Source organism: Pinus tabuliformis, chromosome 9 (genome assembly GCF_031772625.1).
Source record: "Pinus tabuliformis cultivar Carrire ecotype Pingquan chromosome 9, CPIR1, whole genome shotgun sequence".
NCBI lineage: Eukaryota > Viridiplantae > Streptophyta > Pinopsida > Pinales > Pinaceae > Pinus > Pinus tabuliformis.
The window spans coordinates 224783933-224810375 of NC_142307.1; the positions used below are offsets into that span (position 1 = coordinate 224783933).

At 31.0% G+C, this 26443-nt stretch overlaps 1 long non-coding RNA gene across 1 annotated transcript in view; it reads left to right on the plus strand.

Moving 5' to 3' along the window:
• Positions 1-26443, plus strand: part of LOC149147985 (uncharacterized) — a 139854-nt gene that overhangs the window by 65217 nt on the left and 48194 nt on the right. The window lies entirely within an intron of this gene.

A 26443-nucleotide genomic window follows, 5' to 3' on the forward strand; every position in this document is an offset into this window, starting at 1 on the left:
AGTATAGATTATATTAAGGATATATAAAGATCAAATATACATAGGAGTTCAAAATCCTCAGCCATAATAAACAGAATCATTATGAATAGGGAAAAACAGATTCCCCAAATAAGTTCTGTAGAAACTGTCCAGAAATGTAACATAAAAGTTCTGTGGAAACCATCCAGATAGTGGCATATAGATTTTACATAATGCAACGCATTGCTGGAACATAAAGAGAAAGATAGATAGGGGAACAAAGAGCTTTAGGAGAGCCCGCTTAGTCCAGAGAAGGCATGAACCCCGAAATTGTAGTCAAGATGGAATCAAGTGGCAGACAACAGCCCTGAAAAATACGACCATTCCGCCACTTCTAGAAATGCCAGCAGGTGAGGATGAAAAGAGCAAAATGCATAAACATACACAATCATAAAATAATAATTCAAAATGCAGACATACATAAATCTCAGTGGCATTGTTGTCAATTGGTTCTACCTCCGGCAGTTGAGAGGAAGAAGAGTTATCCTTCCTAACCAGGTTCAAATCACGACTGCGATATGTTTACACTTTGTGAGCCATGAGAATCTCACCCTTGCCTACGGGCTTTCAGGGTGGGGTGCATAGTCTCAGTAACCTAATTACCTTTGCTAGATTCGGAGAATCGAATTCGGAGTCTGGCCAAACTCAGTAACTATAGAATGAATCTAGGGGATACATGCAATCAAGTGGTGATTTATAGAAGACTCGGATCAAAATTTCCTGCAATAGTGTGCATGGTTGGATTCATCGTTCTTTGTTTAGTACAAACAAAACAAGTTCAAAATACTCTAGTCTGATGAACTTGGAAATTAAGAGTGCTCACCCCAGAAGAATACAAGGATGCGTTAACTCCTCGAAAACGGCACCAAATTAGTACACGTGGTATTAGCATTGGTGCATGCTACATCACGTTAACTGAACCATTCCACGGATATTGAACTCGTAACCAGAAAATGACTCGCGCTTAATAGCAAATATGCATTGACCAAGATGAAGTATCATCAAATCCCATCATAAAAATAAGGAATGGCAGAGGAGTTCACATATCATTTTCACTCAAATTAAACCGGATTACTACAATTGATTTTCCACAGGCGTTCAAGATAGCCAGCTGTGAGAATGCACTTTAAAGGTACTGGACATAGATGAAGAGAAAAGTGAAGACTAGACAAATCTGTGGTGAGGTAAAGAGATGATTTTACATTCGAATAATATGCAGACAGAGATCGAATCTGGGTCTGAAAATAGCGTTCACACATCAAATTTTACGAAAAGATAGAGCATTGGAATCAATTCAAATACCTTTCTTCCTGTGATTGGCTTGTCTGGGGAAGAAGAAGATGTCGTGTGGACATGAAATCCAATCGCCCATTGAAAATATGGGCTGCCTTTGGTCGATTATCTAGGGGGTTTTAAAATAGGGTTCGTGGGATTTTGACTGTGACTATCGATACGACCTTTTTGCAGTATATTTCGGAAACGCTTTGCGTGGTCACTCATTAGTCTTTTTCTTTCTTTCCTTTTTTTTTTTTGTTATATTCTATGTGTGGTCACTTATTAGTCTTTTTTTTTCTTTCCTCTTTCTTCTTTTTTAGGGTTTGTTTAGAAGACTTAGCATTTATTGTGAAGCTTCACAAAAAAGGGCCGAATACATCAAGCAGATGAAGAAGCAATCTGTCCCATAGGCTATCTTTAGCCTCGTGGACGTTAAAATAATTTCTTTCTTTCTTTCTTATTATTATCGGGTAGATTGTGGATAATTTTTTCATATTTTATGAAGCTTTGATTTCTGTTTTTTTTGATAGAAAGTTAGTTGTGGGATTTTAAATATAAGTGGATTTTTATTTGAATATTTTATTTTAAGTGTTAGTTTATTTTATATAATGACATAAATAGAATTGGTATGGTTTATAAATAAAAATTGTGCAGAGTTGTTTTATAGTTTAGTATATAAAAGAGATGAGTTACTAAAATATTAAAATAATAAATTAAAAATAGTAATAACAAAGGAAATTAATGTTGGTTATAATTAAAATATTTTAATTCTTTAATTTTATACAGTCGTATAAAATAATTCGAAGTAAAAATAATAATACTTTGTACCTTAATTTTACATAAAAATAATAATAAGTTGTAGCTTAATTTTCATAAAAATAATAATAATAATAGTAATTAAAATACGTCGGTTTACATTTTAATTTAACATCATTTTATATAAAGGTATAAAGTAAAAATAACAATAATTTACCTTTTAATATTCAGAAGAAATATTTCAATACCAAGGTTGAACAAAAGATTTTAACATGAAACATATATAGAGAGAAAAATTGAGAGAATTCTTATCCTATTAATAGTTGCTTTCTAATTCAATGTATGAGGGATATTTGTAATTCTTTCAATGTTTAATATGGATTTGATCCCTCTTTTCTCTTGGTAGATGTGGAGTTAAGATGGATCTAAACTAATATATATATGGATTTAATTTAATTTTAAATAATTTAATATTGATGCCTTCTTTTTCTTTTAATATTTAATAGATTTAAGATTAAGATGAATTTATATCAATAGTTTTAATTTTCTTTGGAATTGACTTTCAGATTAATCACATCATTATTATTTGTTAAACGTTTTGAACCCTCTAATGTGATTCATCCTCACGACCAAGATTAAAAAAAATCGATCTATCCTTAAGATTAAATAGCAAAGATGCATTAGCCATTTAAAAATATAAATTATTTTAATCAACATAAGAAAGTTAAGAGATAAGATAATATAAGATAATTATATTTATGTCCAACTATTGACCACAAAGTAGGTCAAAGGGACTATTGAGTACAATGATGTCCATACAATGCAGGAGAACCAAACGGTCTCCTATAAAAAAATACAATGCATGAATATAAAAGGTACAATGCAGAAACATAAAAGATACAATGCATGGAATGTTATGGGGGAGAAGAACCAAGAATCCTCAGACCCATCTCTCTTAACATCTGAGATTGATGAAGAACACTAAAGAAAACTCCACAAACCCTGTTGGCCCGATGAAGGGTCGGTGGAAAGTGTGGAATGTCCACTAAATCGTTGCTTGGGGGATTTTGTGCATTGATGAGGTTTGGAGGACCTAGTGTATCTCCCAGGAACGGATCTGAGATGGATTCGTTGTTGAAATATTGTGTGGTAGGGTGAGGTCCCACAGATCCTCACTGATCTAGATTTTGGATATGAACTAATATCAATCGGTCTCTTGGTGTCCTTGTCTGAAGGTAGTACCTTGAAAAATGTCATGATCCTCTATCTGCAGTCTGGTCTTATAGGAGGCTGAAGAATATGGGCTTAAAACCTGAGACCCTCCTGCATAGATGGGGTCAAACATCTCTGATAGGGATACCTAAAAAATTCGGCGAGGGTCTGACAATCTCTAAACAAGCAATGAAACCTTCCCTTGATCTCGTAGTAGACAGGGCATCCAACAATGAAGTGCACCTCAGTCTCCACTTCCTATAAATGGCATACCTTGTAGATTCTGTTTGGTCTATCAATCCAGTGGTCCGTCTCTACCCGAAGTATATGAGAACCTACTATGAACTAGCCTATAGGAATGTGAAGAGTGTGCATCTAGTGGAAAAATGTATATTAGGGTCAAACAATGAGCCAATCTCGCAACCTCAATAGGTGCTCAACGTAGAAGGCCATATTTGGGTGACCCAGGTGACCTGGATGAAACGCATGTAGATGTCCTTCCTGGTGATCTTATTCAAATCCTATCTCGTAGGTAAAAGGTGACCAAGGGCATCTAAGGAATATCAGAAAGGAGGGAGATGATCCAACTGAATGCCCATTGACTCTAAGAGATCTGAAACTCCTGTAAACCAACATGTAACTCGACCTAAGGGAGTAGAATGGGCAATAGTCTATTAGTGTCTATTGAAGGTATGCAACATGGGGACTCGGATGCAAAATTAAATTATGCATCCAATGAGAGTTTTTCCATGAAATTTAAGTAAAATCATAGCGAGATAAGTTGAACATACAAGTTGAAAAAGTAGTTTTTCCTTTTTTTCCCTCAAAAACTTGACGAGGTAATCTAATCTTATTTTATTATTTCCACTATCATTTTATATAATCTTAGGAGGTCCCTTTTAGACCTCAAAACTTCTCTAATTGGGGGTTGGCGCTCCTTCCATGCCCTAACTTGTCCTTTTGGCCGACCACACTTCGTCTTGACTAAGACTAGGTTTCGAACTCTTCCAGGCTAAGTTTCACGTTGAATTTATTTTGTGGCTTGATGATCACCAACCTCTCAGAATTTGCAAATGTTGTTCCTATTCTTTTTCTTAGCCATAAATTCTTTTCAACATTTAATGAATATTAACTAAGTGGTTTCACGTGCAACTCCGTAACAGTGTGGATGATTCACGCTTAATTCCCAAACTAAACCATTCATTTCAAAGTGGTTCTACATGAATAAAACCATTCAAATAATTGGTACTTTGACCTCATAAACACAAATGGAAACAAAATGTAATTACAAAGGAAAATCTCCAGAGCTTCTAACACATCTAGGAGTACTCCATTCTCTCAATTTTCTCTCATCCAAATCGATGCTCGTTTTGTGTGTGGGGTTTGTGATCCCAAGTTGGACTCACACAAATGATTTACATTAAATTAAAGACCACAACATATCGGGAGAGAACTCTTCCAGACATCATAATAACCTCACATAATTTTTCCAGATCTTGCACCTCTTTGCCAAGTTCTAAAACACAAATAAACAAAGGAAATAGTGGCACAGAGAAACTAAATTAATTTTCTATTGCGCAAAAGAACAACATGTTCAGGGGGTTCGTTGCACTGACTTCTACTCTATCTTAGCTATGTTCCTCAAGTTTTTCTCTCTTATGTCTACCATGAGAGTCTCCCTACTCTCCTCTCCCCAAGAGCTCTCTATTGAATTCTCTATATTGAATAAAAGCAAACACAATATATCTTGACAACATTAACGAGTGGCACACCTACCCCAATAATCTAAACTTCCTAATTCCTAAATTTGACACTTGTTACAATTTGCAAAGACCCACTTGGCCCAAAACACCAATTCATAAAAACAACCTAACAACTATTTTCTAAAGTTTTACACTAAAATTCTTAAATTTATATTTTATACAAATTTACATTAAGCAATTTCTATGATCCTTTTGAGTCAAAGCAAAATGGATTGGCCCTAATTGAATCACCTCCATCCTATAACTTTTTAAGGGACATTTTTTTATATAGTACTCTCTAAATGAAAATTTATATTCAATCAAGTTTATGTGATAAGTAATTCATCTAAAACTTTTAGAATAATGATCATTTACTATTGTAACATGGAAATATATAAAATAATAATAAGACTAAACATGATACAATTTCCCTTCTTTATTGTAGCATGGAAATATATAGAATAGTAATAAGACTAAACATGATACAATTTTTATTTCTTATGGTTAATATCATCAAAATTATTTCTTATTGTGAACATCATAAAAAAATTAGACTATTTTGAATTATTAACAAGATCATTTAAAATTAAATTTAAATTTAAATGTAATCTTTATTTTTCAATTCTATCAATTTTATGTTTTTTTTTTCAAATTTTTACATAAAAAATTATCACTTTCCTAAACTTAACATTATAACAATTTGATTTTTTATTTTTAACATAATCTCAATCCAAGTAGATAAAAAATATCAGTTTTCCAAACCAAACATTATGAGATTTATCAGTTTTCCAAACTAAACATTATAAGATTTCGACTTTTTACTTTCTAACATCATTTGAAATTATAATTTTGAAGTATGAAAATCATTATTTTGAATTTAAAATTAGATTTCAACCCTTCACAATTTTGCAATAGTAATTATTATTTATAATTTTAACAATATATATGATTTTTTTAATATTTTAAATAAAAAAATATTGTTTTCTCTTTGGGTATTACTATCTGCACTTTTGTTCGTTTAAATAATTTTTTTTGAGATTTCATTAATAAAAATGTTAATTTTTTTCTTTTATAATTTGAAATAGCTAAAACATAAAATTTATAACATGTTTAAATTGCAATACATTTTTTTAATAAATAATACTATTATGTTAAAACATAAAATTTATAACATGTTTAAATTGCAATACATTTTTTTAATAAATAATACTATTATGTTAAGACTTATGATAATTTAGTATAAGGTAGATGTGTAGGCGTTAGATGTTAGATGTGTAGGTGATAGATGTGAAATATGTAAGAGTTAAATATGTGAATATTTTTTAAATATTGGGTTCATCAGTATACATTTGTTGTTATGTAAACATTTTTATTTCATCAAATTACATTTAAAAAATAATAATAATTTATAATTAAAATAAAATTGAGATTAAATAGTAAATTTATGGGAGGTTTTTGGGCTCCAAGTCTTCACAATCCATGGTTTTACCTATGGTATTCTTTTCTAATGTTCAAATGACATTATATTAAAAAAAAAAATGAAATAATAAATTAATGGTTAATAATTAAAATAAAATTGAGATAAAATAGTAAATTTATGGATGGAAGCTTTTGGGCTCTAGTTTTTATCAACCCATGATTTTTCCCTTGGTATTCTTCTCTAATATAGCTTATTTAAAAGTATTCTTCGCTAATGTGAGGCATTCCTTACAATAAAAGATTTTAGCTAGATCAAAATAAATCCTAATTTCCACAACAAATATCATAACCCTGAGCAATTTTCTTATTGAATTTGGCAAAGGAAACCACTCCATAATGTCACATTACACAAAGACTTTATAGCTTTGTAGTTACATGTATTCCATATATTACTTAGGAAAAACAACCTTTCTCACTTTGTTACATAGCCTTCAAAGATTAGATTTTTCCACGTTATTTTGTATGTTATTCATTTTATTTTATATGGTTGAAATTTTACTCTTGAGTGTGAAGAGAAACACAAGCATAAAAAAAAATATGGTACACACAATCCTACATTTTGTTTAATTTTTTTTGTTCACATTAAAATTCATTGGAGTTGTTGAGTATAGACTGTGTACCATTATTTTTAACTTCCACATCAAAATTCGCTCAAATATGTCTATTCATAACAACTTAGTTTGGATACAATTGTTATTGCGTTTTATTTAGGAGATCTAATGATAGCATAAAAAATAAAATTAAACTAAGGATAGCTAATATTCTCAACTAATGCAAATACAAAGGCATATATTTTTATAAGGTTTTATGGTATAGTAGAGAAGCTTATTAGGTCTTATAGTCTAACAAAAAAGCTTCAAGTATATTGTCTTAGCTACAAAGGTTATATATATATATATTCATCTTAACTCTGGATTTATTAAGCACCGAGAGCTCAAATCTTTCGAGGTGCAAACATCTCCTCAAATTTTGCACTAAAAAAAGATATGCATTATGAAAGATTTGATCCGTCCATAATTAAAATGGATTTAAACTAATTTTTAAAATTAAAAAAATTAATTAAAAATTAAAAATTATCTCTAACTCAAACATAACTTAATAATATATTTAAATTATAACACACTCTCTTTTATAAATAATATTAATTAGATCAAAAAAAATAAAACTCTATCTCTAATATTTAATAATATAAACCCATCTTACTTTTTTTCCTTTCATATTATTATAATAAAATTGGTTTTCAATGTATTATTCTTACTTTTTTTCCATATTATTATAATAAAATTGGTTTTCAATGTATTATATTATGTTGATATCATAACTCTATTCTTACTTTTTTTCCATATTATTATAATAAAATTGGTTTTCAATGTATTATATTATGTTGATATCATAACTCTATTTATAAATAGGATTTTAATTTTAATGATTTTTATTATTATTATTATTATTTTAATTTAAAATATAAATAAAAAATAAATTTTATTTTCAAATTTTATAAACATATACTATTATTATTTTCAAATATATATATATATATATATATATATATATATATATATATATTTCCATTTATACATTTTGATTTAGCCCAAACAACCTTGTAAATATAAATATAAGGATTCGATTCTATTGGATATCTGTACAGCATGGCTAACTCTGCTTTGCAAGCATTGCATTGGCTTTTTCATCTTAAATTCATCGTTTAGGATATATTCAAATACTCCAAACCTATTTATATCTCCGGTATTTTAATTTTTAAGGTTTTAATTTTTGGATCTAACTAACTTACCACATGAAAGCCATTCTAAATCTTTATACTCTATTTTCACGCTGATTTTTTTAATTTTTTTTATCCTAACTAAGGAAGGACATAAACGGGATTAGGTTTTTCTTTTTAATTTTTGGATCCTAACGAACTTAGGACATAAATGCGATTAAATTTTTCTTTTTAATTTTTGGATCCTAACTAACTTGGGACATAAACGCGATTAGATTTTTTTTCGGGATCTTAACTAACTTAGGTCATAAACGCGATTCTCAATCTTTATATTCTATTTTCATGCCGATAAGGAATGTGTGATATTTTAGAAATCTTTTTATTATAAATATTAAAGGTATATAATATGTTTGGTTATAATAATTGAATGGAAAATGTTGCTTTTAAATTTGTGAAATTATTTTAAATAAATATTTGTGGTTATTTATATGAAATTATTTTAAATTTTAAATATTCTTACTAATTTTATTGCTACAACTATATTTTTTTGTTTTATCTCTCTTTTAAACCTTTCTACATGAAATTATTTTAAATAAATATTTGTGGTTATTTATAGGAAATTATTTTAAATTTTAAATATTCTTACTAATTTTATTGCTACAACTATATTTTTTTGTTTTATCTCTCTTTTAAACCTTTCTACATGGATCAATGATTTGCTTTATAATTAATTAAATAAAAAGTCAACCATAAATGGGTGATTTTAACTTTATGACTTAGTTAAATATAAATTCAACCATAAATATACTATTTATATATATATATAACTAAATGAACAATGGCTTAGCTTAATGTTTATTATTATTTTTTTATTAAGTTTGGCAGGTCCATCTTATTTTCTATTATATAATAAGCAAGTTTACATCACACAGATTAATCAGGTGGCCTCAACTTGCCCCGAGGGGAAACCAAGTCTGTTGGCCACCAGTCAACGTTATAAGCCATCCAAAAACAATGGCTTAGCTTAATGTTTATTATTATTTTTTTATTAAGTTTGGCAGGTCCATCTTATTTTCTATTATATAATAAGCAAGTTTACATCACACAGATTAATCAGGTGGCCTCAACTTGCCCCGAGGGGAAACCAAGTCTGTTGGCCACCAGTCAACGTTATAAGCCATCCAAAAACAATACTGTCTTAATCTTTCCAACTAGGCTAGATACATCTCTATCTCATGTCCATACACTACATAACTGTAAAAACTGATATTTGCAACATGAAAATTAAAAGCTAACCACTTAAGACAAAATTATGCATGGGTATGAGTTTAATCCCTCTGATTCTCCGAGGTAGATGCAACGTGAGTTGGATCCTTGGTTGATGCGTACGACTCCAGAATGCAAGGGATGTGGCAGTCGATTTTGTCCAGCCTAATATCATGTTTATGAAATTGGAATAGAATTTTCTCCCTATAGTGCCACCGCCATACCCACGGATATATGCTCCATCGCCTTACCTAGTAAACTCTTCATTAACCAGTACAAGTACAATTTTTGCTTGAACTACGTGATTCTCCGACGGGGGTTACCTGGATCTAGAACTAGAGTCCTCCAATTATCCATCTCTTCCTCCTACTCACTTCCTTGTTTTACCTACTCTTCCCATTCTTCTTGCAATTTTCAAATGCCAACATTCGTCCCCCCACGGTAAGTCTCCATTGCTTCAATGATGAGGTTTTCTACTGATTTCTAGCCCTTGCGTGTTTTCGACGTGCTCGGTCCCTTATCTTTCTGCGGAGTCGGATCTCTCCTACCACTCCCACAACCTCTCGCAGTACGAGCCATGACCTGTTTTCCAGAACACCGATGACACCCAAAATAAGTTAGAATAAAACATAGAATTTTCGTAATATACCACCTTTCTTATTCATGATTCTTCTCTCCACCATTTCTCACTGCATTCGTTCTGGGGTAGGTCGAAGCCCTCAACTCCCAGAGGGGAGGTCCTTGTCCCTCACCCCTTGGCTCGCCTTTGTTCCCTTCCCCCTTACTAGTGTTTGTGTGCAGGTCATCCATCCCCGGCTCAAGCCGAGCCCGCAGACCCTCCTTGATTCTAACAACACGCCTGTGATAGTTCCAGTTCCTTGCTCCCTCAGCCAAAAGATAAGTGGCTTTGCCTCTCAGATCCCCCTGATTGGGTTTACACTCAGAATTTCTGGCCTCGCCATCATTCCCGTAAGGTTTCCAACTGCCTCAACAGTTGCTTTGCAAGCCACAGGCGTGGTTGCGTCCCCACCCCCTACCATCTGCTTCCCCCTACCCCTCTCTACAAACCTATGCCCCTCGTGAATTGTGGTGCGACTATCAAGCTTTCCCTCGACCTTATTTACAAAATGCAGAGCTTCCCAACCTCGCAGCAAGCGTTTCCCCCCCAAAAATAATGGGTTTTACCCATTTGGCAGAAGGTATAGACACAAAACCAGGCTATGGCAAGCAACTGTCTCCCCCATTGCCACAAACAGCGTTCTATTCCCCAAATTTTCAGACTATTCCCCACCTTTCCCCCAGCAAGCGTTTCCCCCCAAAAATCATGGGTTTTACCCATTTGGCAGAAGGTATAGACACAAAACCAGGCTATGGCAAGCAACTGTTTCCCCCATTGCCACAAACAACGTTCTATTCCCCAAATTTTCAGACTATTCCCCACCTTTCCCACAGCAAAACCCCAACCAGAACATAATTGCAATGTTGAAGCAAAGCCGAATTACATACCCGGAGTCTGCAAGCGTCCGGCTTTGGCCTAGGTTCCTCCCATTCCAGCGTCCTCCCATTGCATTGTCTCGCCACCATTCACGACAAGCTTTCATTCTAGTGATGCACGTCGAATAACCTCTCCTGCCACTATACCCAGCCTTATCTCTTGTCCCGCCACCTTGCCCACTTCCCCAGCATGCATTCATGCCAAGGGTCACCGCACGCCCTACCTTGATCATGTGGGGGATGACAGTATTAAGTGCCCAGGTACTAAACATGACTACACCCAGGTTGTCCCAACTGGCGGCCCACATCCCGATCGGGTTAGCTTTATGTTCATTATTGAATGAATGAGTTAGTTAAATAAAAATTCAACAATAAATATACCTAGCTTACAGAGTCAGATTTTTTGGAAGTTTTTCTGGTGGGTTTTTCTGGTCTAATTTCCTAAATTCAAGCAGGAATCTATTGACATCACAAGCTTGATAGTAACCTTTGCACAATCGAAGTGTCCTAAGATTTTTTCACTGTGTTGAATCTATATATTATATTTTGACTTTGCTTTATGAATACATTATTTTCAATTTAAAAATAAGTTCAACTTTTTATGATTTTGCAATGTTTACTATTATCATTTACAATTCATTCTTTTAAAATTTCAAATGAAAAAATATTAATTTCTCTTCCACTATTATTAGTTACAATTTTATTATCTTAAATATTTTTTTAAGCTTGGTTTATAAAAGGGTTATTTTCCTTTTCAATGCTTTTAAATGGCTAGGTCACAAAATTCACAACAGATTTAAATTACCATATGAGCTTGCTTATAAATAATGCTAAGTAAATTTTTTAAAATGATATATTTAATATTAATAAAAAATATTAATCTGTAAATTTTATTATGACCTTTTCATATTATTATTGGAGTAGTCATGGTATAGCTTATCCTCTCCCCTTTTTGGTATGTACATTGATAAGCTAGAAGAGTGTTTGTATGCACATTAATAAGCTAGAAGAGTGTTTGGAAGATGATGGTTGTATTGACCCTACATTCACTCGTATGGTCATAACTCTTTTCTCTTATGTTGCTAATGTTGTTCTTTTGGCAAAAAACCATTACCATCATGGCAAACAACTTAGAATCCTCCAAAATTTCTACTCAAAGAATGGTATGATTGTAAACACTGGAAAGGCTAAATTCATTATAATTAAATCCAAAAATATCACCTATGATAATTTTAGTTAGAATAAGAGTTCCTTCGAGGAAGTTCCTTCATACAAATATATGGAATTGACATCCATATAAGTTCATTTGAAACTATAACATTCAGAAAAAGATAAATGGAGGTTGGAAAGGTAATGACGGGTTTGAAAACAATTGGGTCTTTGGATTTGCAATAAAATACCTCTTCTTTGAGAGTCTTGTTACTCCTATTATTTTATATGGATGTGAGAATATGCAATCATGAGCATGATTGGTATAAGAAGAAGTTGTACAACATGGATGCCAAGATGTTTCTTAAAAGTGCTTTTAACTCTAGTAAAAAACACCACACTTTCAACTCAAATGAAAGGCATAAGGATGATCGGCCTTGATTGAACAATTCCATGAAAGCATGAGTATCACTGGTATAAGAAGAAATTGTAAAAACATGGATGTCAAGATGTTTCTTAAAATTGCTTCTAACTTTAGTGAAAAACCTCAAGGTTTTGACTGAAATGAAGATAGAACATTGAGGAATAAAGGTAGAAATCATCTTGAAAAATTCAAATAATATTAAAAATATTATTTTTTCCATATTTAGGGAGAAATTGTGGGGAATTAAAGAGTTGAAGGAAAAACAAAACTATAATATTATAAGGAGGAGACCGACCCCAATATTGAAAACCAAAATTATCTCTTTCTTCACTAGTGTTAAGAAGAAAATGAACACTTTCGTGAGTAGAATTGATTCTCATGAGCTTCATAGTGAAATTGGGCTCCCAAAACATCATGCGACGAAGGACACGGGAGGAAGGACTTTTTCACTTGTGGAATCTTAGGAGGGTTGAAGGTGAAAATCACTTTCTCTTAGATTGTCCATCATACATTCACACTAGATTTTCCAAATATTTGTCACACTACCAAACTTCTTAACTCTTTAACTCAATGAAATTATGGTAATTTGGGAGAGCTTTTCTCACTTCTTTTTTAGCATAATATTTAATCTCCTACTTCCATAAAGTCCTATAAACTATATAAATCTTAATACACGTTAATCATCATTATCAAATATCTGTAAATATATTATATTAACAGCGTAAATAATTTTTTTATTTTAATATTCTTCTACTTTTAAATATTATTTCATTTTACCTTCTATATATTTAAAATAAAAGTGAATTAATCTTTTTTTTTTTTGTTTTCTTAATTTTCTATTTCTTAAAATTAAATAAAATACTTCAAAACAAATTTTATCCACAAATTAAAAATATTTAAAATTATAGAATTTTTTAAATTAGATTTATTAAAATTAAATAAAATATACACTAAAATTTTATTATCAAATAAAATTATAATTTCCAAATCAGAAAGAAAGAAAATAATAATAATAATAATAATAATAATTAAATTTATACCATTTTGAATTAATTTTTAAACAACCATCTAAATATAAATATAAAGATTTCATTCGATAACCCATACAACACGGGTAAGGCGGTGTCATTCACGTTGAGCATCTGTTTATCCTTCTTTCACCGATTTATAAGCACACTGAATACCTGACATTCCAAAACGCCCGCTTTGCATGAAACCTTGCATTAGCCGATGCATCATAATTTGCAATATGGTTAGAGTCTGATCACAACAAGCAATATGGATAATCAATGAAATTTTACCAAAAAAACTTCTAGAAGTTAATAAATATCATTAAAGCTTAGAAAAAATATAATAATAATAATGAAAAATCTATTTTCCAATAAAAATTAATGAATAGTAAGAGAGAAAGATTAAAACAATATATGTGTTCATAATAAATATACAACCATATATATAATTAAAAATAAAGAAATAATGGATGAAATTAATTAATTCATATAAATATATATCCATGTATTAATAAATAAATGTATATTTATATATTTCATTCATTGATTCATATAAATATGTATAAATAAATGTATATTTATATATTTCATTCATTGATTCATATAAATATGTATTTATGTATTAATAAATAAATATATATTTGTGATGTTTTATTGTCTAAAATGTCATTTTCATTGTATAAATGGATTAGGAATTTTGAAAAAAAAAATGAAGCATTAAATTGTGAAGAATTTATCACTCAAAATTGTGATTTTAACAAATCAAGTTAGATTATGACTAAATTCCATAAAAAAATATGCTAAAAGAACTCCAAAATTTATAACAAGTATTTGTTAAAAAAATTAAATTACTCAAATAAAATATCAAAACAAATCCAAATCTTTCTGACTTATGAGTAATTAACTAATTTCTGTGTTGTCTTCCACGTAACAACTTATTTGTAATTTTTGAATTCTGTTTTCACTGTTATTGCTACGAAACTCACCACTAAGTAAGCAAATGTAATTTGTCCAAAGAATTAAGAATTTGTAATTTGACTTTCCCTAAACTTACAAATACTCTCAAAGAATTAAGACGTTCACAATGGCTTGACATTTTTCTATTCAGTTTCGTTGATGAACAGACCTTGAATAAAGACGATATTGCTTCAAAATAATTGAAGTCCCATATTACAACCCCAGTTGTTAGATGCAGCAGTTGTGTAGGCATAGTGATTCCTCAATCATAATGCTCATTCGCCATTTAATTTTAGAAGTGCCCATGGTCCAATATTTAAAAAGGGCCTAAGATAATTAGAACTTCCAAATTTATTTATATGCATATTTTTTTTCTAAAGGATATTATTATTTCATAATATAAATAATTTTCGTGATTATGTGATATTCATTAGATACAAAGAAATTGGAAGAGCAATTATGGCACATAGATCATACACGGCACTAATTTGTATATGTTATTTTTAAAAACAAATTACAAGCCACATAAATAGTGTGTATGAGATTCAACAAATTCCAAACAAGGAGAATATTGTTGGGAAAATTTCTCAACAAATTTTAACAACCAACCAACTTAATCTATCAATTTATTAATGTAAGTTGTATTTGTAAGTCGCCCCTTTAATGGTTACATTACATCATTACGAAGATTAAAATACAAAAATGAAAAATTACAATTCACATGTCACATTTGTCTCACTGGTCTATAAATTACAAGCCACATAAATAGTGTGTATGAGATTCAACAAATTCCAAACAAGGAGAATATTGTTGGGAAAATCTCTCAACAAAACAACCAACCAACTTAATCTATCAATTTATTAATGTAAGTTGTATTTGTAAGTCGCCACTTTAATGGTTACATTACATCATTACGAAGATTAACATACAAAAATGAAAAATTACAATTCACATGTCACATTTGTCTCATATAAAATACATTATCTATAAAATTAAATTTATACAATGATTTATTTCTTAAACAACCTCTAAATACAGAAATTCCACTGGATAACGTGTACAACACGACTAAGGCGCCATTCACGTTGAGTATCCGTTCATCTAGACATTCCAAAATGTCCCCAGATGTCCGCCACTTTGAACGAAGCGATGTATTGGCCGTGCATCATATTTTCAATGTGAATGATATTTTTTTATTTTAATTTAATTTTTGGATCTTAGCGTATTACACAAACACAATTCTCAATCTCCACGTCTTAATTTTATGCAAATAGACATGCTTATGATCTTTTTAATTATAAATATGGGAAATTTATTTTTTATTAAGAATATTATAAATGTTATATTTCCAAGTGTTAAGATTTAATTGAAAAAGTTGTTATTAAATTATGCAGATAGACATGCTTAAGATGTTTTTAATTATAAATATGAAAAATTTATTTTTTATTAAGAATATTATAAATGTAATATTTCCAAGTGTTAAGATTTAATTGAAAAAATTGTTATTCGCTTATTTACATTTAACAAATATTTATACACATTTATATTAATACAAGATTTTTCTTTTTGGTTATATACATAGTTTTCAATCTTATGATTTAGATTATTGCCAACCTATTGTCACAACGGTTTTTTCTCAGTTATCTACATTCATCAATATATCAACAATAGAATTAATTAATAATTCAACCATAAAATACCCACCTGAGCTTATATACATACAACTAGTTATATTGTATGTGTGGATTTACCAATTATGTTTATCACTGAATGAATGGATGACAACTGGATGAAATATTCGCACTTTAACGCGTCAGATATTTTCAAATCCTCGTCATCTTTTTAAACTTTTCTGTCTAAAAAGGCGCCCCTATTTTTATTTTTATTTGTTTTGGTTTCTGTATCCTAACTAACTAACTAACTGAGTACACTAAGGCGAAAAGGGATTACGGCATAAAAATCCAGCAACTAAAAAATAAAAATAGAAATAGAAAAAGAGGCGCCTTTTTCACATAAAAGTTTAAAAAGATTCGGAGGATTTGAAAATATCCAACGCGTAAAAAACAACATTAAGTATCGCTATTATGTTTTCCGAAAACTAGAGTATAAATATTCCATAGACTGCGAATATTCCATCCAACTGTGATCCACACATAATGCATTCAATTATGAACATAATTTGCAGACCCACACATATAATACCTCTAGTTGTGTGTATATACATATCACGTGGGTATTTTATGGTTGAATTATTATTTAATTATCTTATTTATGTAACTTAATATATTAATGAATGTAGAAAAACAATAAAACCACTATGACAATAGGTTGGTAATAATCTAAATCATAAGATTGAAAATTGTGTACATAATAAAAAAAATCCATAAATGTGGAAAAATATTTATTAATTGTAAATAAATTTAATTACAATCATTTCAATTAAATCTCAGCACTTGAAAATATTACATACATATTTATAATATTAGTAATAAAAAATAAATTTCCGATATTAAAAATTTTCTAAATCATAAGATTGAAAATTGTGTACATAGTAAAAAAAATCCATAAATGTGGGAAAATATTTATTAATTGTAAATAAATTTAATTACAATCCTTTCAATTAAATCTCAGCACTTGAAAATATTACATACATATTTATAATATTAGTAATAAAAAATAAATTTCCGATATTAAAAATTAAAAAAATTATAAGGATGCATATCTGCTTAAAATTAAAAGGTGAAGATTGAGAATTGCGTTTATGTAGTACGATACTTAAGATCAAAAAAAAAATTGAAAAAAACAAAAATACCAACTGTTTTTTTGGGAGGAAAATATCTTTTGCGTTGAATTTATGATGTAACGGCCAACGCAACACTTTGTGCAAAGCGGAGGACATTTGGGTACGTTTTGAGATGTTGGGATGAATGGATGATCAACGTGAATGGCGCCTTAGCCGTCCTGTACACGTTATCTAGTGGAATCTTTGTATTTAGTGGTGGTTTAGAAAGTACATCAAAATTGATAAGAAATTAAAAAAATTAAAAATTAAAGAAATTATCTAACTAAATTTCAATAGTTTTAACTAAGTTAATTAACCATTTAAAGTATATAATTGTGACTTTGATTTTGCAATCAAATTGTATAAGATAATACTCAACTCAAATGCTCCTCGTTAAATATACTGAACAAATACCTATGTTTTGAGACAATTTTATTCTTACTTCACTTCTATCTCTTAGTATATGGAATTTGGAAATAATGTTTACATTAGTAAATTGATAGATTAGGTTGGTTGGTTATTGAAATATATTGAGAGATTTTCTCAATAAGATTCTCCTTGTTTGGAATTCGTTGGATCCCCTGAGCACTATTTATGTGGCTTGTAATTTGACTTTGAAGGTAATATATACAAATTATTTTTGTTTAGCTTTGGGCTAGTGTTTGGAGACTGTGTGGATCTATGCTTTGTGAGGTCCAAATCATGGTAATAGTGTTGTGCTAAAAGGGGGGGAGGATAATAGAAGGTCTGGTGGAGATTCTCAAAGAATCCATGCACCTAATGGCTAACATTTTTGTCATTTTCAAGACTACTATAACTTCCTGCATCAAGTTTGTTTGTTGCCACCTAGATTTTTTTGAGATGTGTGCAATTTTTTATTCTATTTGTAAAAGGTGAAGAACCAATAAATGAACAAACTAGTATGATGTAAATTGTGGTTCTCCTTAGGTGCTAAGAGAACATATTGCTAGTTTTATTGTGTGAGTTTGTTATATGTTGATGGGTCTTGTTGTGCTTTAGGCTTCAAGAGCGTCATTTATAGGTTATGTTATGAGATTCATGTGTGTAGAAAGGTTGCTTGAATAATTTACTTTTGGATACAGTCCAATATCGATATTGTCCTTCTGGAGATTGAGTTCTCGTTAATTATACAAAATTCACCAAATATTGTTAGAGATTATGTTTTAAATTAGTTGAATATCGATATTGTCCTTCTGGAGATCGAGTTCTCGTTAATTATACAAAATTCACCAAATATTGTTAAAGATTATGTTTTAAATTAGTTGAATGAGAAGCTCGAAGATTGTGGTGGTGAAAAGATTGTTTTCTCTGAGATTTCAGAGTGGAGACAAGTGCCAAGGAAGACCAGTGAGACAAATGTGACATGTGAATTGTAATTTTTCATTTTTGTATTTTGGTCTTTGTAATGAAGTAGTGTAACCATTAAAGGGGCCACTTACAAATATAACTTACATTAATAAATTGATAGATTAAGTTGGTTGGTTGTTAAAATTTGTTGAGAGATTTTCTCAACAATATTCTCCTTGTTTGGAATTTGTTGAATCTCATACACACTATTTATGTGGCTTGTAATTTGTTTTTAAAAGTAACATATACAAATTATTTTCGTGTATAATATGTGTGCCATAATTGTTCTTCCAATTTCTTTGTATGTAATGAATATAACATAATCACGAAAACTATTTATATTATGAAAGAATAATATCCTTTAGAAAAAAAATATGCATATAAATAAATTTGGAAGTTCTGATTATCTTAGGCCCTTTTTTAATATTGGACCATGGGCATTTCTAATAATAAATGGAGAATGGGCATTATGATTGAGGAATCACTATGCCTACACAGCTGCTGCATCTAACAACTGGAGTTGTAATATGGGACTTCAATTATTTTGAAGCAATATCTTCTTTATTCATGGTCTGTACATCAAGGAAACTGAATAGAAAAATGTCAAGCCATTGTGAACGTCTTAATTCTTTGGGAATATTTGTAAGTTTAGGGAAAGTCAAATTACAAATTCTTAATTTTTTGGACAAATTATATTTGCTTTCTTAGTGGTGAAAACAGAATTCAAAAATTACAAATAAGTTGTTACGTGGAAGAAAACACACACAGAAATTAGTTAATTACTCATAAGTCAGAAAGATTTGGATTTGTTTTGATATTTTATTTGAATAATTTAATTTTTTTTAGCAAATACTTGTTATAAGTTCTGGAATTTTTTTAGCATTTTTTTTTTTTTAATGGAATTTAGTCATAATATCATAATCTAACTTGATTAGTTGAAATCACAAATTATATTTGCTTTCTTAGTGGTGAGTTTCGTAGCAATAACGGTGAAAACAGAATTCAAAAATTACAAATAAGTTGTTACGTGGAAGAAAACACACACAGAAATTAGTTAATTACTCATAAGTCAGAAAGATTTGGATTTGTTTTGATATTTTATTTGAATAATTTAATTTTTTTTTAGCAAATACTTGTTATAAGTTTTGGAATTTTTTTAGCATTTTTTTTTTATGGAATTTAGTCATAATATCATAATCTAACTTGATTAGTTGAAATCACAAATTTAAGTGATAAATTCTTCACAATTTAATGCTTAAAGTTTTTTTTCAAAATTCCTAATCCATTTATACAATGAAAATAACATTTGAGATAACAAAACATCACAAATATATATTTTCATATATAAATATACATATATATTTATTAATACATAAATATATATTTATATGAATTAGTGAATGAAATATATAAATATACATTTATTTATTAATACATGGATATATATTTATATGAATTAATTAATTTCATCCATTATTTCTTTATTTTTAATTATATATATGATTGTTTATTTATTATGAACATATATATTGTTTTAATCTTTCTCTCTTACTATTCATTAATTTTTATTGGAAAATAGATTTTTCATTATTATTATTATTATATTTTTTTAACCTTTAATAATATTTATTAACTTTTAAAAGTTTTTTTTGGGTAAAATTTCATTGATTATCCATATTGCTGTTGTGATCAGACTCTAACCACAATGAAAATTATGATGCATCGGCTAATGCAAGGTTCCGTGCAAAGCAGGCATTTTGGAATGTCAGGTATTCAGTGTGCTTATAAATTGGTGAAAGAGGGATGAACGGAGCACCGCCTTACTCGTGTTGTACGGGTTATCGAATGGAATCTTTATATTTATATTTAGATGGTTATTTAAAAATTAATTCAAAAGGGTATAAATTTAAATATTTTTTTTTTTAAATTTAAATTTTATTTTATTTATTATTTCTGATTTGGAAATTATAATTTTATTTTTATTGGAAAATAGATTTTTCATTATTATTATTATTATATTTTTTTAACCTTTAATAATATTTATTAACTTTTAAAAGTTTTTTTTGGGTAAAATTTCATTGATTATCCATATTGCTGTTGTGATCAGACTCTAACCACAATGAAAATTATGATGCATCGGCTAATGCAAGGTTCCGTGCAAAGCAGGCATTTTGGAATGTCAGGTATTCAGTGTGCTTATAAATTGGTGAAAGAGGGATGAACGGAGCACCGCCTTACTCGTGTTGTACGGGTTATCGAATGGAATCTTTATATTTATATTTAGATGGTTATTTAAAAATTAATTCAAAAGGGTATAAATTTAAATATTTTTTTTTTTAAATTTAAATTTTATTTTATTTATTATTTCTGATTTGGAAATTATAATTTTATTTGATAATAAAATTTTAGTGTAAAATATTTAATTTAATTTTAATAAATATAATTTAAAAAATTCTATAATTTTAAATATTTTTAATGTGTTGATAAAATTTGTTTGGAAGTATTTTATTTAATTTTAAGAAATAGAAAATTAAAAATAAATTAAAGTAAAACTTTAAAAAATAAAAAAAGATTAATTTGCTTTTATTTTGAATATATAGAAAGTAAAATGAAATAATATTTAAAAGTAGAAGAATATTAAAATTAAAAAAATAAAAAAATTTATGTTGTTAATATAATATATTTACAGATATTTGATAATGATTATTAAAGTGTATTAAGATTTATATAGTTTATAGGACTTTATGGAAGTAGGAAATTAAATATTATGCTAAAAAAGAAGTGAAGCTCTCCCAAATTACCATAATTTCATTGAGTTCAAAAGTTAAGAAGTTTGGTAGTGTGACAAATATTTGAAAAATCTAGTGTGAATGTAAGATGGACAATCTAAGAGAAAGTGCTTTTCATCTTCAACCCTCCTAAGATTCCACAAGTGAAAAAGTCCTTCCTCCCATGTCCTTCTTCACATGATGCTTTTGGAGCCCAATTTCACTATGAAGCTCATGAGAATCAATTCTACTCACGAAAGTGTTCATTTTCTTCTTAACACTAGTGAAGACAGAGATAATTTTGGTTTTCAATATTGGGGTTGGTCTCCTCCTTATAATATTATAGTTTCGTTTTTCCTTCCACTCTTTAATTCCCCACAATTTCTCCCTAAATATGGAAAAAATAATATTTTTAATATTATTTGAATTTTGCAAGATGATTTCTACCTTTATTCCTCAATGTTCTATCTTCATCTGAGTCAAAACGTTGAGGTTTTTTACTATAGTTAGAAGCAATTTTAAGAAACATCTTGACATCCATGTTGTACAATTTCTTCTTATACCAGTGATACTCATGCTTTCATGGATTTGTTCAATCAAGGCCGATCATCCTTATGCCTTTCATTTGAGTTGAAAGTGTGGTGTTTTTTACTAGAGTTAGGAGCACTTTTAAGAAACATCTTGGCATCCATGTTGTACAACTTCTTCTTATACCAATCATACTCATGATTGCATATTCTCACATCCATATAAAATAATAGGAGTAACAAGACTCTCAAAGAAGAGGTATTTTATTGCAAATCCAAAGACCCAATTGTTTTCAAGCCTGTCATTACCTTTCCAACCTCCATTTATCTTTTTCTGAATGTTATAGTTTCAAATGAACTTATATGGATGTCAATTCCATATATTTGTATGAAGGAACTTCCTCGAAGGAACTCTTATTCTAACTAAAATTATCATAGGTGATATTTTTGGATTTAATTATAATGAATTTAGCCTTTCCAGTGTTTACAATCATACCATTCTTTGAGTAGAAATTTTGGAGGATTCTAAGTTGTTTGCCATGATGGTAATGGTTTTTTGCCAAAAGAACAACATTAGCAACATAAGAGAAAAGAGTTATGACCATACGAGTGAATGTAGGGTCAATACAACCATCATCTTCCAAACACTCTTCTAGCTTATTAATGTGCATACAAACACTCTTCTAGCTTATCAATGTACATACCAAAAAGGGGAGAGGATAAGCTATACCATGACTACTCCAATAATAATATGAAAAGGTCATAATAAAATTTACAGATTAATATTTTTTATTAATATTAAATATATCATTTCTAAAAATTTAATTAGCATTATTAATAAGCAAGCTCATATGGTAATTTAAATCTGTTGTGAATTTTGTGAGTTAGCCATTTAAAAGCATTGAAAAGGAAAATAACCCTTTTATAAACCAAGCTTAAAAAAATATTTAAGATAATAAAATTGTAACTAATAATAGTGGAAGAGAAATTAATATTTTTTCATTTGAAATTTTAAAAGAATGAATTGTAAATGATAATAGTAAACATTGCAAAATCATAAAAAGTTGAACTTATTTTTAAATTAAAAATAATGTATTCATAAAGCAAAGTCAAAATATAATATATAGATTCAACACAGTGAAAAACCCTTAGGATACTTCGATTGTGCAAAGGTTACTATCAAGCTTGTGATGTCAATAGATTGCTGCTTGAATTTAGGAAATTAGACCAGAAAAACCCACCAGAAAAACTTCCAAAAAATCCGACTCTTTAAGCTAGGTATATTTATTGTTGAATTTTTATTTAACTAACTCATTCATTCAATAATGAACATAAAGCTAACCCGATCGGGATGTGGGCCACCAGTTGGGACAACCTGGGTGTAGTCATCTTTAGTACCTGGGCACTTAATACTGTCGTCCCCCACATGATCAAGGTAGGGGTGCGGTGACCCTTGGCATGAATGCACGCTGGGGAAGTGGGCAAGGTGAGGTTATTCGACGTGCATCACTAGAATGAAATCTTGTGGCGAATGGTGGCGAGACAATGCAATGGGAGGACGCTGGAATGGGAGGAACCTAGGCCAAAGACGGACGCTTGCAGACTCCGGGTATGTAATTCGGCTTTGCTTCAACATTGCAATTATGTTCTGGTTGGGGTTTTTCTGGGGGAAAGGTGGGGAATAGTCTGAAAATTTGGGGAATAGAACACTATTTGTGGCAATGGGGGAGACAGTTGCTTGCCATAGCCTGGTTTTGTGTCTATACCTTCTGCCAAGTGGGTAAAACCCATGATTGCTGGGGGGAAAATGCTTGCTGCGAGGTTGGGAAGCTCTGCATTCTGTAAATAAGGTCGAGGGAAAGATTGATAGTGGCACCACAATTCACTAGGGGCATAGGTTTGTAGAGAGGGGTAGGGGGAAGCAGATGGTAGGGGGTGGGGACGCAACCACGCCTGTGGCTTGCAAAGCAATTGTTGAGGCAGTTGGAAACCTTAAGGGAATGATGGCGAGGCCAGAAATTCTGAGTGGAAACCCAGTCAGGGGGATCTGAGAGGCAAAGCCACTTATCTTTGGGCCGAGGGAGCAAGGAACTAGAACTATCACAGGCGTGTTGCTAGAATCAAGGAGGGTCTGCGGGCTTGGCTTGAGCCGGGGAGGGATGACCTGCACACAAACACTAGTAAGGGGGAAGGGAACAAAGGCGAGCCAAGGGGTGAGGGACAAGGACCTCCCCTTTGGGAGTTGAGGGCTTCGACCTACCCCAGCACGAAATGGTGGAGAGAAGAATCATGAATAGGAAAGGTGGTATATTACGAAAATTCTATGTTTTATTCTAACTTATTTTGTGTGTCATCAGTGTTCTAGAAAATAGGTCATGGCTCGTACTGCGAGAGGTTGTGGGAGTGGTAGGAGAGATCCGACTCCCTGGAAAGATAAGGGGCCAAGCACGTCGAAAACACGCAAGGGCTAGAAATCAGTAGAAAACCTCATCATTGAAGCAATGGAGACTTACCGTGGGGGGACGAATGTTGGCATTCGAAAATTGAAAGAAGAATGGGAAGAGGAGGTAAAACAAGGAAGTGAGTAGGAGGAAGAGATGGATAATTGGAGGACTCTAGTTCTAGATCCAGGTAACACCCGTGGGAGAATCATGTAGTTCAAGCAAAAAATATACTTGTACTTGTTAATGAAGAGTTTACTAGGTAAGGTGACAATTAAGTTTGTCTCTGTTTATTAATCAATGCCAAGATTCCACCAAGGTATGATATATTTTCTTATTCAATGCCCTGTTGTGCTTTGGCTTCTTCTAGTTCAATTCAGAGGACGTTGTACCTGGGCTGAACCAAGCTTATGCCCTTCTTGGACAGGGATTCTCAGATCATTCGCTGGCGTCAAAGGGGTTGGAGTCTTAGACTGAGTCTCCTTCCTAAAATTGGTTTGACATTTCCCTCTCCTACCCAACTCTTCCATTGTTAATAGGCAGGTATGCTAATCAGAGTCAGTGAAGAGGAATGGGAATGGCAGGCGCCACTGTACTCTCTGGTGCTTTCTAGACAATGGTACAAGTTACTTATCATCTAACAGGACATTGACCATACAGTTAAGAGCAATTGCTCTGCAATATTGTGTAATAAGCTAGGGTAATTTTATGCTACGGTTCTGTCGGACTTTAACAAATTTTCTTCTAGTACATAAATTAATTCAACATCAGTGACATCCTCTGCTATAAATAGTGCTAATTGTTATAATAAACTGGAACAGAGCAATAAGTTTTTCACAACAATTAATGTTTCAGTCCAACGTATTATTTGTATATTCACACCAATAAAACACAAAATTACAATGTGTTCCATGTTCAGTAACCTGAAACGATTTGTCTAATCCTTGATGAGGTATGAGTATGTTAGGTTAATGCACATACTCAGACTGCAGATGCCAAGCAAATACTTAATACAACCAGGAATCAAGAAAAAACCAGGAAAATGAGAGAGAATGGGATCAAAAAACCCATTTTTGAGAGCACTAACCTGGAACCTGCGCAAACAATTTCTGCATAGGAAAACAGAGCTGTACCTACCATAAAAAACCCATAAGAAAACAGTGGACTAAAATTAAAACGTTGGAAGCAAAATGAGAGAGAATGGGATCAAAAAACCCATTTTTGAGAGCGTTGACCTGAAAATTGAGCAGGAACAGTTTCTGAACAGTAAAACGGAGGTGTAAAAAGTGTATACTTGAGCACCTGAGTGAACAATTTCTGAACAGTAAAACGGAGGTGTAAATAGTGTATACTGAATAACAGAGGGCTAGGTCGTGCACAACAGATTGCACAGCAAAAACGGGACACATTATTGCAGCAGTAAGTGGAAGAGCACAAAAACATTATTGCAGAGGGCGTGGAAGAGAACAGGAAGAGCAGAAAACGGACAGATATGGTGGAAGAAAACAGGAAGTTCTCCGAAATTGCTGAGAAGAAACAGAAATTGCACGACACATGTGAACAATTTGCCCACTGAATGTGCATGCCAGCCATCAAGCTTAGAAACAAAAGGGCGACGAAAGGCTCACTCAAAGGAAGGCCTATCGGCCTAATAAGGTGGGTTAATTATAAATTGTAGGCTCAATTAAAACATTGAGACCTCAAATAGAGGGCTGACACATGGCCTCAGACAACTAGTCCAACATTGATAACTGATAAGTACAATAAGGTGGGTTAATTATCAATATGTAGGCTCAATAAAAACACTGAGACCTCAAATAGAGGGCTGACACATGGCCTCAAGTGTATATTAGCCATAATCTCAACAACAATAAGTGTACCCTTACTGCTGTTGTACCTGGTCACTGACTGTGCCGTGCTACTCTAGAGAAGACTGCTAGAGCAAAACAAGGTCAAAATTAAAAAAAAAATCAATCTAACTATATTCTATTTCATTCCATGGTTTGTCATAAACCTGCAACAGTTAAGCATGTTAAGTGGAACTACAAGATTGAC